This window comes from Siniperca chuatsi, linkage group LG13 (genome assembly GCF_020085105.1).
Source record: "Siniperca chuatsi isolate FFG_IHB_CAS linkage group LG13, ASM2008510v1, whole genome shotgun sequence".
NCBI lineage: Eukaryota > Metazoa > Chordata > Actinopteri > Centrarchiformes > Sinipercidae > Siniperca > Siniperca chuatsi.
Window position 1 is genome coordinate 10,070,821 of NC_058054.1, and position 18,941 is coordinate 10,089,761.

The 18,941-nt window shown below is 37.7% G+C and overlaps 1 protein-coding gene and 1 long non-coding RNA gene across 2 annotated transcripts in view; both read left to right on the top strand.

The window, feature by feature from the left end:
- Positions 1–2,594: 2,594 nt before the first annotated feature.
- Positions 2,595–3,590, top strand: LOC122887631. Its single transcript, XR_006380572.1, has 3 exons — positions 2,595–2,926; positions 3,140–3,229; positions 3,409–3,590. It is a non-coding gene; the product is annotated as an uncharacterized LOC122887631 (long non-coding RNA).
- A 13,449-nt stretch (positions 3,591–17,039) lies between these two features.
- Positions 17,040–18,941, top strand: part of myripa (myosin VIIA and Rab interacting protein a) — a gene marked incomplete in the record, with an annotated part of 34,073 nt that continues 32,171 nt past the window's right edge. The window contains 1 exon segment of the mRNA XM_044221074.1: positions 17,040–17,139.

Sequence of the window (18,941 nt, forward strand, 5' to 3'; positions counted from 1 at the left end):
CGGCCGTGAAGTTTCACCAGTGTTCAGTTTCACCCAGAGAGGCCAACAGACCCATGTCACGGATACACCAGGCTCCACCGTCTGCTAATCAAGCACACCTGCTCCCTATCAGCACCCAATCACAGCCAGCATAAAAGGGCCAACACTCACTTCAGCCAGTTGTCTGACCTTGTTTGGTACAAGGACTCTCCATGTAACTCTGCATATCACCTATGGCCCTTGTCCAGCGAGTCTTCCCTCCAGTGGACTTCACATCTCCTTACCTGCACACCTGTCTTCTCCATCTGTAACCTAATAAAGACCCATCTGTCTCCATATTGGTGTCTTCTGTCTGTCTGTCTGTAACAACCCAGAGATCAGTGAGTTTTTATGAATTTAACTTTAACTCTTTTAGAACATGATATGGAAAACCTCTTTTTAATTGAGTCTCTGTCAGCAGCCTGCTCATAAATCATTACATCATAACAGCTCTCCTCTGTAGCTGTTGTTCAGTGTAACACTCCTCTCAAACCAGGAGCTCCACATTCACACTGATCTGCTGTCATGGTGGCTTCAATCACAAAAGTGGGCCTCGACTTTGTTTCTGAGAGAGACATCCCACTTTATGCCCCGGCCCATTTTAAGTCTCAGATCACTGTATGCCAGTTTCAGTCATTCTGGGAAAAATCTGTTAAAACACAGTCATTTCACTGCATGCAGTTTTGGTCTGATCTGTACAACCAGTCCCGGTTTCTGAGAGAACCAGGACCAAGCATGATCTACTTTCAGGGTCCACTCCCAGTGTTTCTCTGCTGGGCATGATGAATTGGGCCACATGGAAGTGATGAAAGTTTGAAGTGTTAACAAGCTTAACTTTGTGAGGAAATGAATTATACCACATAAAAGACAGATTCTGATTCTTTATAAGTGTGGAGGATGAAACAATATTTGTACAGTGTCTAAACTGCATAAAAAGTTCTACAGGGTTACATTTCCAGGCCAGTTCATTATGTGACATGTCAGACTTTTAATGAACAGGGAGAAATATATATTTCATTATTTAAAATGTATTTTATCCTGGTGTCTTCTCTGGGAATAAACCCTTCATCATAGACATTTTTCCTTACTGCAGGAAAAGCACAAGTGTTAATAACTTCAAGTGTCCCAGTGAGGCAGCATGTATAATATCGGGAGCCTGAAACCAAAGCAGCTATTAAGCTGAAATGATCAACGAAAGATGAATCGGCAACTATTTAAATAATCAATTCATTTTTCAAGCTAAAACGCAAATATTATGTGGCTCCAGCTTCTTGAATATGAAGATTTGCTACCTCTGTCATATGACAGTAAAGTGGATATTGTTGGGTTGTGGATTGTTGGTCGGATAAAACAAGGAGCATGAAGACAACCCCCCTCAGGCTCTGGTTTTATTATTTACACTTGTGCTTTTCCTACTGTGACAGTTTTCCGTGGAAAAGACGTGTTGAACACACTCACACCTGGAAGCTTCCGAGTAAAACTACAGACCTGAGCAGCTCCACTGGGGCAGTCGGGGTTAGGGTCTCGTTCGAGTGCAGGGGAAGTGCAGACATTGCTCTCTTTCTCCACCCAGACTAATTCTGATGTCTGGGCATCAAACTTGTGACTTGTTGCTTCTCTAACTTCCAGGTTAACACAGAAGTGGGTGAATGATGGCATGAACAATACTTAAAATGAAAAGGGGAAACAGTTTAAACTGCCACACGACATTTTCTTGAATGTCGTGTGTGTAAAAGTATGACAACATTGTTTCTGTTTAACATTTTTCTTCTGCAATTTCATCACCTTTTCTGATGAAAATGAGACCACTTATTGATACATGTACTTTTTTTTTTTTTTTTTTTTTTAAAGCAGTCTTTACAGTGAAAGCTTCTCCTCACATTTCCAAGTAGATGATTTCAGCTAAATGTTTCTGGAAGATTACGTTTGTGTACAACTATTGTGTTAGCTAAATAAATAGGACAGGAATGTTATTACTTAAGCAGAGTAGCTCATTTAGGTGTGCTGGAAAGACTCTGTTAAGACTTTTTTTGCTTTTTTATCGTTTCAGTTTTTCTGCTCATGCTGCCTCTGCAGGTTCATCTGTGGTGGGGCTGGATAGTCTGTCTGTAGCAGCATTAGTTTGTTTACAGGTATCTGTGTGTGTGTGTGTGTATGTGTGTGTGTGTATGTGTGTGTGTGTGTGTGCTAGAGTGTGCCTCATCTGGCTACACTTTACCTCAGGGTCTTTGGTGTGTTAGGTTAGCATTTCGTTATATATCGTTTTCTAGTTTGCAAACCATGTACTGCACCCAGCCATCTTCTACTCCAGTGGATCTTAAACTGAAGAATCAGGGCCAGCGTTTCTTAAAGATGTTACAAAATGAGGCTTTACTAATTAGAAAAGTGCATTGGAGACAGACACAGGAGTGACTAGATTTACCATTCACTGTAAAAACTCCTATTTAGTGACTCAACAACTAAACAATAACTAAAACACATTACTAACTCTGCATACAACAAAAACGTCATTTTAAAGGGTCAATTCACAGAGATTACAAACTTTTCCTATGTAGTACCTTGCCATGATTTAGCTGTCTGTGATTTTTACTACCACCCCAATACAATGTAGGTCAGTGGAATTATGTTTGTGGAGCTCACAGCATTTAAAAAAATCAAGGCAGTGACTTCTTGCTGATGTGAGCACAGTATCTTGTTGTTGCTTCCTCTTTGTCCACATGGACGTGATTGGTTAGCAGTGAGTATATTAAGACCTGTGTGTTTCAGACTCTTCAGTTCATCAGCCATGGACAAAGGTGTGCTGCTGGTCCTGTTGTGTCTGCAGGCTTTCCTGCTCATCACAGCCTTCACTTCTACTGATGCAGCCGCTCTGGTAAAAGATGATCATCAACAACAGTCTCTTGATCTGGTAAGAAGATCCGCTGCTGCTCGCTGACTGCAAGGAGCTTTCCTTGTGTTGTAAGAAGGTCCTTGAGTCACATGGTGTTTTCTCATTTGACTGTTTAAATGTAAATGTTCAATATGTTGCTTTGGTTCTGTCTAAATAATTGTTGTTAAATAGGAGATTACAAATTACACTATCAATAGATGAGGGTTGTTTTCTGTGTTCCTATTGTTATAGGAAGGAACTGTAGGAAAAAGCATAAAGTCTAAAGTTCAGAACAAGAGAGGCTGTGAACATAGACCTGGAGGATGTGGCCCTACAGCACCGGTAAACTTGGATTTTTAAAAAAATTTTTTGTCTGTCTTGCAATATGTTAAAATTGACATACTAGAAAATATTACTATAGAGATTACAACATCTGAATTTGCTCATCATTGAATAGATGGATGCCAGTTGGTGCAAGAGTTTGTTGTGAATTACAGTAATATACTCTCTCTCTCAAACAGCTGATCTAAAATTGACAGCTGCCGTCAGGACCTGAGCGCTCCACTCCTCATCGATCATACTGTAAATCATCGTCCCAAGAACAGATCGCATCTGCATAAAATCATTTTCTGCAAACATGTATTATAAATGTGATTTTCAATGACAGAAAAATGGTTAAATAAATGCATGAATTAATACAACATATTTTAAGTGCTTACTAATGTCTGTTTCCAAGGATAAATGATGATGTAATCAGTGGAGCAAAGTAATTGAGTATATCTACTCAAGAACTGTACTAGTGGAATTGTGAGGTACTTGTACTTTACTTGAGTATTTCCATTTTTATGCTACTTTATACTTCTACTCCAACATTGTACGTTTTACTCAATGTATCATTGCATGGTTACAGATTAAACCAGTGAGTGGTGTGTTTTTTTTTTTTTTTTCCCTCAAAACCTCAGTTTCATTGAATAAAAAATTTCAGGTCCAAATAGGTAAAATAGTTTGCTATTTAAAAAAAAAAAAAAAAAAAATAAATACAGACTTGTGTTTTCTTCTCACGACCCCTAAAATTTAGACAAATAGCAATGTGTCCTGGATATGCCAGGCTCCACCATCCACTAATCATCCACAACTGCTCCCAATCACAGCCAGCATAAAAGCCCTGCACTCACCTCAGTCTGGGTCCAACCTTGTTTGTACCAACAACTCCCTATGCGACGCAGCATAACACTGCTCCAGCGATCTCCCTGTCTCCAACAGACTTCCCCATCTCCATACCTGTATTATCTGGTGGTAATCCAATAAAGAACTATCTGTCTCCATATCAGTGTCCCCTGCCTGTCTGTCCAATTAAAAATGTTTCAATTCTATTCCTTTCAATAAGTTGTTATAAATGCTGTCCATTTAGTGCCTTTTTGTATTCATTTTTGTATTTCTGTACATTCTCTTAGTGGTCGTTTTGTGTCTTTTTGTAGTTGTCTCTTGTAGTCATTTTGTGTCTCTTTTGCAGGTGAAGCAGAACTCTCAGGTGCTGCTGTTGGTTCAAAACTGCACCTGCACTTCAGTATTTCCTTCACACTGGAGAAGAAGAGGGACTATTATATTTCTGTCCAAAACTTCCTGTCACAGCAGATCCACACTGACTTTTTTGCACAGATATTATATATATACATCCATGTGTACTGCCTGTTCGGGAACAAAAGATGGTAAGTTCTCAAATCTTATCAGTGGCATTTAAAGTGAAAATTTTCTGACGTAAGACACTGTCAGTTGTCAGACTACATGGAAAATCACCCATATTTCTGATGCATTCAAAAATTTCTTGTTTGTTGATTTCAAAATGTGTTTGTGAATTTATTTCTTGGTGTTTCTTCATTATTTTACAATAGAAGCGGTTGTTGGTGCAATATCCTCAATTCCATGTCCCTAACATGATGAAATCAGTGCACACAAACTGCGTATTTATGAAAACAAAAATTACAAACACATTCAACAGTCATGTTAATATTTCAAATTGCTACAAAACATATTCTCTCATTTACTACTTGTGTTATTCAACTATGCTGATATTTAGAGAGAAATCTCAAAAACTGGGTATATAAAACCTAAACTATCATGGTAGTAACCTGTCAGAAACAGATACTGATGTTTAAGAATGGTTTTAAAAAATCTGATAATATATCAGCCAATATTGTTTTTTTATGTAAACCTATATACATACATTTATGATAAGGATCCTTTGCATTTGTTATGAAAGAATATTAAACACTATCTGTACTGAGTGGGACATCTTACACATGAAAAATAAACTTTGTTTTCAAAACACAACACTAACAGCCAAAATAACTGCAAAATTTAAACAGTAAACTTCACAGGAAATTTAAAAAGTTTGGTGAAACAGCAGAAGAAAATGGTTTTTGTGTAAAGATTGCATCATATGTGTTGAGAGGGACTGTGAAGGAGTAGACAGAGTTAAACAACCAGGAGGGGGAGACCAGGATGAATCTGTGTGTTTTATGACGGTGTAGTCCCTCATTCGTCCAGGAGTGTTCTATCGTAGAAAAGGTTTCAGTCGTAGTCATCTGGACACTGTTTTCAGAATCAAGACGTTTCGGCTCCCATCCGGAAGTCATTCTCAATGTACGGTGAAAGGTACGCTACCTAATCGATTCAAAAACCAAGTACTGTGGCCTCTGCCTTGTTTTTCTGGTCAGAAGGTTAGGGAGAGGTTATATGTAATCCTTCTGAGACAGACAGAGATACAAGGGTCTGGACCAACCAAATTATAACCAAAGAGAAAGAAAAAGTATTTTATCAACCAAATTATACTTCAGTGCTATTTAGCACTGAACAGAAAACACAGTAGTGGATTATCTGGGCACTGTGAGCAACAAGATACTGAGAAAAACATTAACTATAGACTGATTAACCACAGCCTCACCATCTCGACTAGTCAGCACAGACAAACATGGCAACCCAGAGAAAACAAACTATATCAATTCTGTAAACAATTCTTTTATTTTGTAAATAAACAATTTGTACTGTGAGCCTAATGAATAATTGCACATATCAAAAAAACTACAACATTCAGTAAATTCATTTCTACTCCTTAAAGTAGCATGGCAGATCTGGAAAAGCTTATTTCGAGCTTCAGTTGTTCGTGGGCACCAGTGAAACTGACTGCTTCCATCATGTTGTCGTGCTGTTTGATTCCTTAAGATGTGATCTGGTCTCAGCTTTATGATGACGACTGGAGGGCTAAACAGTAGGAGAGAGAGATGTACAGTAATTTAAATAACAACAAACGAATGCACCAACTGTCATCAACCTTTTCAGTGATGAGCACATTGAGATGTCAAAATTACACTCCAAGTAAAGCAAGCTTACCCGTATGAAACCGCCACATGCTCCTGGTCTTCTCTCACACCCTCTCCTGATCCGAACTTTAGACTTTGGTCCTTTTTCAGCAGTTCCTTCCTATAACAAAATGAGAATAAACACAACATTACTATACACATGTAGCACCCATACAACCACTCTGTATGTTACATACGTGAGAATGAGGGTGCTTGGGTTCGTTGTAGTTCAGGTGGATACCACAAAGGTGCACCTAATGAGTTTCTACTCAATTGTAAAACCTTTTGACAGGAATATTTAACAATAATGAGACCCAGAGATGGTTTTTAGTTTAGAAAATAAATGGGTAAAACCCTTGTTTAATGAATCAAAAGGATTTGGCAAATGAAATATAAAACTTCCCTAAAACACAATATAAAAGTCCCTAATTATGACAAAATGTACAAAAATAAATAACCAAAAGATATCCCAAACAATTAAATAATAATCTTAATCCCTTTAAATCACACGTTTTATACCAAAATAAGGGGTGTAAAAATCTTCCTCCCTTATATCTTTCCTAAATATTGAGAATGCACAGAGAACTTTACAAAAACGTGTCAAGTGTCCTGTAACAAGTGTTAGCTAATGCAGCGTTGGGCCCAGTCACACATACATGCTCACATGTTCCAGTTTACTCACCACGGTACCGATTGAACGAAGAAAAAAGAGAAAAAACAACGTTGCAGGCCTGTTTTGGTCTCGCAAAACATTGAGTGCGCTGAACTGACACTTACAAAACATTGAGAGCGTCGAAAAGACTGGTCCGGATACGCAGGTGCGGTGCGGTGCGATGAACCAACAGCTCTGCCTCGTGTGCGCCCGCCGTGGCTAGCTAGCTCGGCTACCTCCGATCGCGGCGTCCGCTCCGTCAGACGGGTCGCCGGCCTCGTTTCTCAGTCACAAACCGTCCCCTTCTCTGAACCTCCCTCTCAGTTTCGTCGACTTTAGTGGCTCTTTTTAGCGTCTTTTCCCTTCTCTCTAAACGTGCGAGCGTCCCGTGCTCCCCACGGGTCCAGCAAGAGAGAGCGAGCCAAAAAAAAAACGAGCCAGGGAAAAACTGCTTCCAGCACTTTTCATCCGTGTCCCTCTATCCCGTCACGTGTACCCCGTTTTTACGTGCATGCAGCCAAACACTACTGACAATACAGCGTGAATACTCAAATGACCAATAAAAAGCGGTCACATAAACACAGGAAGGATAAAGTAATAAAAGGATAGGATAGCTGCATAAAACCTCTGATAATATTATTTAACAAAATAATATAAACTTTAACCTTTAGTTTTAATCACTGTCATGAAATAAAATAACAAATTATTGATCTCCCTTTAATCATGTAAAATAAATTAGTATTTACTTATTTGAAAATCAGTTGTCACTTATTTACTTAAAGTAAATAATCGTTTACATTTTAATAGTCATGTCACTGGGTTTTGAGAATAAGAGGGATCAATCATAACCCACCCAGTTTCCCTTACACTATAATACCCGAATTTACCACTGGGCTACACACAGAAAACCACCCTCTTCTACTGTTACTTGTTGAATTTGTTGTTGAGCAATATATTTAACATTTACACTTAAACAGTCGAATGAGAAAACACCATGTGACTCAAGGACCTTCTTACAACACAAGGAAAGCTCCTTGCAGTCAGCGAGCAGCAGCGGATCTTCTTACCAGATCAAGAGACTGTTGTTGATGATCATCTTTTACCAGAGCAGCTGCATCAGTAGAAGTGAAGGCTGTGATGAGCAGGAAAGCCTGCAGACACAACAGGACCAGCAGCACACCTTTGTCCATGGCTGATGAACTGAAGAGTCTGAAACACACAGGTCTTAATATACTCACTGCTAACCTCTTGCATGTGGACAAAGAGGAAGCAACAACAGGATCCCACCGCTTTACATCATCAAAACTGTCACAATATATTGCCTTAATAACATTAACTCTCAAGCATATTTATGGGAAATATAGCTCTCAGACAGGTGCAGCACAGAAATTTGACTTAGCTTTAGAGCAGAAAACTTTGATGACATACAACACCTGGCATTAGGCTGCAAATTAAAATATTTAGTTTAGTATTTTTTTATCCAGTCTTCAATGTGAATGTTTAAAAATACTAATTTAATTATAAATACTGAGGAGATGTTACAATATTAATGTGAATTAATGAATGTTAAATTGACTTTGTTGTTCTTGAAGGTGACTTTCTGATTGATTTTAGTATTAGTGTTTAGTTATCAGATGTCTGAGAAATAACAGACGTTGTAAAAGAGCAGTAAACTTCCGTGACCGTATGTGTAGTCTGATGTGGACTGTTACTTAATTTCTCTGCACTTTCAGTGATGTGACCACATGTTAGGGTGTTGTGTAATTTCACCACCAACCAGTTCCATAAAAATAATGGGGAAGCATCATAAAAATGACAAAACAACACCAAGAAGTAAATATAAAACACACAGATTCTCCGTCCTGGTTGCTTAACTCTGTCTACTCCTTCACAGTCCCTCTCAACACATATGATGCAATCTTTACACAAAAAACTTCTTCTGCTGTTTCACCAAACATTTTAAGTTTACTGTTACTGTAAAATTTTGCAGTTATTTTGGCTGTTAGTGTTGTGTTATTGAAAATATATATTTTTCATGTGTAAAATGTCCCACTCAGTAAAGAGATTTTTAATACTCTTTAATGACAAATGCAAAAGATCCTAATCAAAAATGTATGTATATAGGTTTACATAAAAAAAAAAAATATTGGCTGATATATTGTTATCAGATTTTTTAAAAACATTCTTAAACATCAGTATCTGTTTCTGACAGGTTGTAACTACCCATGACAGTTTAGGTTTTATATACCCAGTTTTTGAGATTTCTCTCTCTAAATATCAGCATAGTTGGATAGCACAAGAGGTAAATGAGAGAATATGTTTAATTTGAAATAACATTTCATATAATAATTATTAACATGACTGTTGTTGAATATATATATTGAAATATACAGTTTGTGTGCATTGATTTCATCATATGTTAGGGGCATGGAATTGAGGATATTGCACCAACAACCACTTCAATTGTAAAATAATCACCAAGAAACACCAAGAAATAAATTCACAAACACACTGACTATGTTTATCTAACACAGAGTAGCTTAAATTTCTGAGTTCCCGGTCCATTATTCACAATTGAGAATGACTTCCGGATGGGAGCCGAAACGTCTTGATTCTGAAAACAGTGTCCAGATGACTACGACTGAAACCTTTTCTACGACTGTGTGTTTTATGTTTACTTCTTGGTGTTGTTTTGTCATTTTTGTGATGCTTCCCCATTATTTTTATGGAACTGGTTGGTGGGGAAATTACTTAAGATGTTGACTAAAGTCACCTTCAAGAACAAAGTCAGTTTAACATTCATTAATTCACATTAATATTGTAACATCTCCTCAGTATTTATAATTAAACTTGTCAGTCTGTGTGTCATCATGGCAAAATGTGGTCCTGGAGACACCTACTGTAGCAGGAACTACCACAGAAGTGGTTTTGAGTTCTTTGCCAGATGTTTATATGTCTGTCTGTGATCAGATTTTGTCAACGCGATAGCGTCACAACTGTGCAAGACGGAGTCATGAAACTTTACAGGTGTGAAGTTTGTAGGTGAAGATCAAAATGAAGGCTGAGTTTGAAGATGGGTGTGGTCCGACCCATGAATACTGAGTACTCGTGTAATAATGTAGTAATGACTACTAAATACTCATGGGTCGGAATGTCAACATGCTGATGGGCGTTGCGGCAGGTGTGATCCCATCGCAAGGTAGTCTCCAGTTAAACATACACATTGAAGGCATATCATATTTTTTTAATTAAATATTAAAAATTTTCTGCCTAATGCCAGATGTATGTCATTGAGTTTTTAATTATATTTTATTTAAAAGGGACCATGTACAGTTTAAAACATAAACGTCACCATTTGAAGGGCCAAGGCACCAGTGACCCCTGTTTCCATCCAGGGGGTCAGTGTGGAAATTGTAGAGGATTACAAATACCTGGGAGTACACATGGACAACAAACTGGACTGGGCTAAGAACACTCAAGCGCTTTACAGGAGGGGCCAGAGCCGCCTCTATTTTCTGAGGAGGCTGAGGTCCTTCAACATCTGCTGGACAATGCAGAGGATGTTTTAAGAGTCTGTGGTGGCCAGTGCTATCCTGTATGCTGTTGCATGCTGGGGCTGCTGGCTGAGGGTAGCGGACGCTAACAGGATCAACAAACTGATCTGTAAGGCCAGTGACACTGCGGGGGTGGAGCTGTTCTCTCTGTCGGTGGTGTCAGAGAGGAGGATGCTGGCCAAACTACATGCCATCTTGGACAGTGTCACCCACCCACTCCATGACGTGCTGGTCAAACAAAGGAGTACCTTCAGCGGAAGACTCATCCCCTAAAAAGCACCACAAAGCGTTCCTGCCTGTGGCCCATCAAACTCTTTAACTCCTCCCTCTAAGTGTTAGTCTATATGACCCTAAGTCATTAAACTGGACATTGGATCATTAACATCACTGCAATGCTTGAAATATTGTGCAATATTCTGTGTTTAATACTCCTGTGCAATAACCTCTATTTTCAGTTGAATTTATTTATATTTATTCATACTTCTATTACTACTGTGCAATATCCACTGTCTCATAATCATCTAATAAGCTACACTTAACTTGACAGTGCTCATTATTGCACTATTACTTATTACTTATTTTATTACATTGTATTATACTGTACATACTTATCAACCTCTAAATCAACTTTGGTACTTACACTTATTTTAGCTTTTATACTTTATATCCACTTGTACTTAATTTATCTTACCTGTATTATAGCGTATTATATTTTGATTTGCTTAGTACTTCTGTTCCTTCTATTCTCAAGTGTGCATTGATGATAGTGAGCAGCTGTAACAAAAGAGTTTCCCCTCTTAGTATTTCTGATTCTGATTCTGATGAAACGTACCAGATTATACAATTAAGCTATATCACATATGTAGGTCTTTTGCAGGTGAAAAAGAAACAGCACAATAAATGATTATCATCATTTATCCTTGGAAGCACTCAGGTGGACTACATCTTGTGTAGACATTGTAATCTGAAAGAGACCAGTGACTGTAAAGTAGTAGTAGTGGAGAGTGTAGCCAGACAACACAGGATGGTAGTGTGTAAAATGACTCTGGTGGTGAGGAAGATGAAGAGGACAAAGGCAGAGTAAAGGACGAAGTGGTGGAAGTTGAAAAAGGAAGAATGTCGTGTAGATTTCAGGGAGGAGCTGAGCTCAGGTTGGAACGGGTGGAGAAAAGTGTCAGGTGTGTTGTGTGATAAAAGAGTATCAGCAAGAATGAAAGGAAAGGTGTTCAAGACGGTGGTGAGATCAGCGATGTTGTACAGCTTAGAGACAGTGGCACTGAAGAAAAGACAAGAGGCAGAGCTGGAGGTAGCAGAGCTTAAGATGTTGAGGTTCTCAAAAAGAAAAATGGATGAAACACCAAGAAATAAATTCACAAACACACTGACTATGTTTATCTTACCTTCCATTCTTTTCATAAGTACCAGAGTTGTGGCTCACCTTTCAGCCTTTATATTTAACAGCAATCTTTTTAACCTTTTCAGTCTGCTTTCAGGGCCTGTTACTCCATTCAAACTGCACTTACTAAAGTGGTAAATGATCTTCTGCTTACCATGGATTTGGATTCCTCCTCAGTGCTTCTATTACTGGATCTCAGTGTCGCTTTTGACACCATAGAGCAGTGATTCCCAACCAGGGGTACTTGTACCCCAAAGGGTACTTCTGCAGTTACCAGCAAGTACATGGAACATTTGTGCTCAGCTAATTTGAAAAAATAGAAATTGTGATTTGATAATACATGTCCACATATTTGTGTTTCGGAGAAAAATCAACACACAAGAAAGATTACAAATGTGTGTGATGGTGATCTTTATAGTTGTTGTCACAATAACTTATAAAGAATGAGACTAGTTAGAAAAAAGAGAACAAAAACTAAAAGTAAAGATACTGTAAATCGTTGAAACAACCAGTTTCTGTCACTCCAAACAACAGTAGTATAAATGCAAACCAAAACTACTAAAAAATAACTGAACAATACCATAAAGCCATCCTATTTATCAAAACGATGATAATAAAGTTAAAACAATCACAGCCCTTTTGTGCTTTGTGAGCCATTCAGGATATAGGAACAGAAGTGTAGTGATACCTGTAACAAAAACAAAATGGTCATTTATCAAAATTCATTGACAATATATTTAAATTAGAAATACCTGTTTAAATAGTGATATTAACGCGCTGCAATAGCAGTGGAGGCCTTATGAGCTTAATTATACAACTGTCCACCACAAAAGATTTCCAGACCACACCTTAATTTACATTCTCATTTTTTTATTCTATTTCAATGACACACTTTTATCTGTGGTCATTAGAATACAATATGTTATTTGAGTTGACACAAACAGCTTTACAAAACCACTGATATGGTTCAAATTCTGATACCACATTTCACCACTAGATGGGATCGTTTGTCAATGTCACAAGGACAACACAGGACTATAATAATAAACGTGGACATATATTGTTATAATTTCATACTGAAATAAAGGCTGGACTGGTTACCCAGCAAACATGGCCAGTGCAGGCCCACTGTGGGTTTACTGTGGGCAGGGGCAAACCCTCACTAATCCCATGTGGGCCCCTGTGAGTTGACCCATGCAGTGCCCACAGTAGATTTGCACTTTGGGGCCCCAACACAGGCCCCTCTGTGTCAAAAGCACAGTTGAAACATTATAGATGCTCTAGGTCAGAGGCACTAGAACTATTTTATTTAAGGTCCACATATGAATGTTGCATAAAGTCAGAGGTCTGCAACAATGACAGCAAAATGTAAACAGACATAAATAAATGAAGTTCAGGTGCAGTTGAACAGCTGCAACAGCAGCACCTGAGAGTTCTGCTTCACCTGCAGAAGAGACACAAAATGACTACAAGAGACAGCTATGTCCTAACACGGCAGTGACGGATGGCCGCCCACCATTGAGTCTGGTTCTGTCCAAGGTTTCTGCCTATTAAAAGGAAGTTTTTTGTTGCCACTGTCGCCAAATGCTTGCTCATGGTGGGATTTGTTGGGTCTCTGTAATTAATATTATAAAGAGTACGGTCTAGACATGCTGTATAGGAAAAGCGCAATGAGATATCTTCTGTTATGAATTGGTGCTATATAAATAAAATTGAATTGAACTGAATTGAATAGTTACAAAAAGAAACAAAATGACCACTAAGAGAATGTATAGAGACAAAACAAATACAAAAAGGTACTAATTGGACAGCATTTATAACAACTTATTGAAAGGAATATAATTGAAACATTTCTTGTGTTTGTCCACTTGCTATTTGTCTAAATCTGAGGGGTCGTGAGATGATTCACAGAAAAGGAAACACAAAAAAAAGTTCTGTTACACAAGTCTGTATTTATTATTTGGACTTTTCTCTAATCTTTGCATTTAAAAAACATAATGGATCATATTTCCTCTTTGGGCCTGAAAGAGTTTTTATTAAATGAAACCATCTCTGAGGTTTGGAGGGGAAATCAATCTTTCATGGAACATTTTTGTAACCACTGGTTTAATCTTTAACAATGCACTGTATTTTATAAACTGATCAAATGTTTTTTTATGTAAAATCTGAAAAGTAACTAGTGACTAAATCTGTCAGAAAAATGTAGTAAAACGTACAATGTTGGAGTAGAAGTATAAAGTAGCATAAAAATTGAAATACTCAAGTAAAGTACAAGTACCTCACAATTCCACTAGTACAGTTCTTGAGTAGATCTACTCAATTACTTTGCTCCACTGATTACATCATCATTTATCCTTGGAAACAGACATTAGTAAGCACTTAAAATATGTTGTATTAATTCATGCATTTATTTAACCATTTTTCTGTCATTGAAAATCACATTTATAATACATGTTTGCAGAAAATGATTTTATGCAGATGCGATCTGTTCTTGGGACGATGATTTACAGTATGATCGATGAGGAGTGGAGCGCTCAGGTCCTGACGGCAGTAGTCAATTTTGGATAATTTGGCTGTTTAAGAGAGAAAGAGAGAGAGTATATTACTGTAATTCACAACAAACTCTTGCACCAACTGGCATCCATCTATTCAATGATGAGCAAATTCAGATGTTGTAATCTCTATAGTAATATTTTCTAGTATGTAAATTTTAAGTAAATCACGCTTACTCCCATCGGTCCACACACTCCTGATCTTTGACATATTTTAATCTCTTCAGGAGTTAGTTCCTATAACAAAATGAGAATAAACGTTGCATTGTTAGGCACAGGACAAAACCTTTCCTACTATTTCATATAATATAATTCAAAATATAACTTTTTTGTTTTGTTTTGTGGCTCTCTCTGAGCAACATGTTTGACATTTACAACTAAACAGTCCAATGAGAAATTACATTCATATAGTAATTATTTTTCCAGTGTTTTTCAAAAGACAGACAGAGAGAAGAGAATTCAACTCAAAATAAAGCAAGCTTACATGTGAGGGTTTGTAACATATTTTCGGTTTCCCACAGCTTTTCCTGATCCGAATTTTAGACTTCACTCCTTTTTCTGCAGTTCCTTCCTATAATGACAATAAACAAAGCATTACTATACACAGAAAACCACCTTCTTCTACTGTCACTCTTGAATTTGTAATCTCCAAATTAATAATATAAAACTTTTGTTTTGCAGTGCTCTCTTTCTCAGCGACATGTTTGACATTTACATTTAAACAGTCAAATGAGAAAACACCATGTGACTCAAGGACCTTCTTACAACACAAGAAAAGCTCCTTGCAGTCAGCGAGCAGCAGCGGATCTTCTTACCAGATCAAGAGACTGTTGTTGATGATCATCTTTTACCAGAGCGGCTGCATCAGTAGAAGTGAAGGCTGTGATGAGCAGGAAAGCCTGCAGACACAACAGGACCAGCAGCACACCTTTGTCCATGGCTGATGAACTGAAGAGTCTGAAACACACAGGTCTCAATATACTCACTGCTAACCAATCACGTCCATGTGGACAAAGAGGAAGCAACAACAAGATACTGTGCTCACATCAGCAAGAAGTCACTGCCTTGATTTTTTTAAATGCTGTGAGCTCCACAAACATAATTCCACTGACCTACATTGTATTGGGGTGGTAGTAAAAATCACAGACAGCTAAATCATGGCAACGTACAACAAGGGAAAGCGAGAAAACATATAAATGTCTTTTGTAATCTCTGTGAATTGACCCTTTAAAATGACTTTTTTGTTGTATGCAGAGTTAGTAATGTGTTTTAGTTGTTGTTTAGTTGTTGAGTCACTCTAAATAGGAGTTTTTACAGTGAATGGTGAATCTAGTCACTCCTGTGTCTGTCTCCAATGCACTTTTCTAATTAGTAAAGTCTCATTTTGTAACATCTTTAAGAAACGCTGGCCCCGATACTTCAGTTTAATATCCACTGGAGTAGAAGATGGCTGGGTGCAGTACATGGTTTGCAAACTAAAAAAGATATATAACGAAATGCTAGCCTAACACACCAAAGACCCTGAGGTAAAGTTAGCCAAATGAGGCACACTGTAGCACACACACACACACACACACACACACACACACACACACACACACACACACACACACACACACACACACACACACACACACACACACAGATTCCTGTAAACAAACTAATGCTGCTACAGACAGACTATCCAGCCCCACCACAGATGAACCTGCAGAGGCAGCATGAGCAGAAAAACTGAAACGATAAAAAAGCAAAAGAAGTCTTAACAGAGTCTTTCCAGCACACCTAAATGAGCTACTCTGCTTAAGTAATAACATTCCTGTCTGGGGTGACCTGGGGCAGAGCTCTGGTCTGATTATGATTTAGTTGCCTTGAGTTGATATAAAGAAATGAAAAATGTTGACAGTAAACATTTAGTAGTTCAGGATGAATGTTTTGGCAATACATAAATTAAAACAACATAACAGGCAGGATTACATTTTCTCCCAAGATGTATTTATTTAGCTAACACAATAGTTGTACATGAATGTAATCTTCCAGAAACATTTAGCTGAAAGCATCTACTTGGAAATGTGAGGAGAAGCTTTTTCACTGTGAAGACTGCATGCATTTTACTGGGTTTCTCTTTGTTACATTGCGATTAATTACTCTGATTATTAATTGAACACCCCAAACATTATCCCATCGGTCTCTGGCTTCCTGTAGACACCGCTCTGCACCAGACTGTCTCTTTGTAGCTTTCCGTTTATCCTGTTTTACCTGCCTGTTTTTGCCCTTTTAGTTTTGTTTGTTATTTCAACCCACCAATTTGTTTCCGAGCAGACCGAGTCAACATCATTTCATCCTCAACTGCTTGGCCTGTGAGTCCTAACCCGAAACAAGTGTTACAATCAATTATATAGGGATGTTATTGTTGTTCTAAAATCAAGTATCCCATCAGGAATCTCATCAAAAAAGATAAATCCTCCACACTCTTATAAACGATCAACATCAGAATCTGATGTGGTATAATCCCTTTTTTCTCTCATAAAGTTAAACTTGTTAACACTTCAAACTTTCATCACTTCCATGTCGCCCAATTTGTCATGCCCAGCAGAGAAACACTGGGAGTGGACCCTGGAAGTAGATCAGGCTTGGTCCTGGTTTTCTCTCAGAAACCGGGACTGGCTGCACAGATCAGACCAACACCGCATGCAGTGAAACTTCTCCTCAAACTTTGATACAAAGAAAAATACTTGAAGACTCTTAGCGACACTCAGATGAATTTCTTCTAAATAAAGCCAAATAATGAAAACAGAATAAAATGGAAGCTTTACAATATAATAATGAGTCTCTGGTTTATATCAACCTGAGTTTGGTCTGAGAGTGCGAGGGGTACATAATAGTGGGAAATGATTTGTCTGCTTTTTAAAAATAAGTACAAATAACATGGTTATGTAATTTCCTCGTGACTCTTTTACTTGCTTCTCGTGCTTTATTCCCTCACACAACATTATTCCTCTGCTTACTTTACCACAAAGGCTTTCAGCGATCAGGGAACCCAATCAAAAGATTGGACCACACATGCAAGATAAACTTAATGGCTGTAATTTCCTTTTTTTCCAATTTCCAAACAGAGGAATGCCTTAATGTGGAATTTGGCTCAACCATCGTATACTGAAGTCTTCCCTACGTGACAATTAGTTGGAAAATTTAATTTAAAGTTGAATATAGAAGTTCATATATTGGGATATTTGTTGTAGTGACAGATGCTCTCAACAATGCTAATAAACTCTGTGATAAAATAATAATAGTAATAATTAAGATAGTAGTAGTAGTAGTAGATAATAGTTTTAGACCTCTTGTAGCACTATAGAGCTGTTTTTCTATGAGTGGGTCCTCATTTTGTTTATATTATGCACGCGCCCGAGGACGCGCATACAGGCGCATGTGGGTGATGCGATACAGTCCTACCAATGGTCTCACACTATTCCACTGACCAACAGGGGTCGGTAATGTGCCAAGAAACACAACAAAGCGCCAACAAAGGCAGGGAAGAAGAAGACTGTGAGCTAGTAAACATGGATATAAACAATACAGGATTTTAAATGTTCGTTAGAATGCTCCACAGGGCACCTTTTTAAGTAACATACTAACTTAAAACCAAATTGCAAACTATAAAGAGGAAACTATAATATCAGTGAGAGGGGGGGAAAAAAGAGGTACATAGGTAAACATATGAATCAATAGATCAAATAAGGCTTGTAGAGAAATAATTTCGCCATTAGAATAAAAGCATTTACTATGTAAAGTGACTGATGCTGTGAGTCAAAAGAAAATGTCTCAGAGGTTAAAGGACTGTGTGGAGGCTTTAGAAAACAATAAAGATCATCACAAGTTGGCTCACAGGTAAAACAAACAAACAAACAAACAACAACCCCCCCAAATAAACAAGGGTTCTAGCATATTTTCTACAAAAAGTACAAGAGCTATCAATATCTGTAAATACAGTAGTGGAAGAAGTACACAGATCCTTCACTTAAGTAAAAGTACAAATACAATAATGTAAAAATACTCTGTCACAAGTCAAAGTCCTGCATTCAAAGTCCTACTGAGTAAAAATATGGAAGTATTATAAGCAAAATGTACTTAAAGTATCAAAGTACTCGTTCTGCAGATGGAATGTCCCCTGTTCTGCCCCTTTATATGTTATTATTAGATTTTTAATACTGATGCATCATTGCGTTTGTAGCATTGTACTGTTGCAGCTGATCGAGGTGGAGCTAATTTATCTACTTTAGAGACAGTTAGGTAGATTCCTCCAGTGGTTTTCAACTTCAGGCCACATGTATCCTAAAGGTCACTAGAAATATTTGGCATAATTTTTGGATAATTTTACCTCTTTGGGGGGTTTTGTTAAGGAACACAAGTCAAAAGGTTAAGAACCGCTGGTTTAATCTTTAATCTTATTTTATTTTATACTTATACCCACTTGGTACTTTATTTATTTTCTCACCTGTATTATAGTGTATTATATTTTTTTGCCTAGTACTTCTATTCCTGTG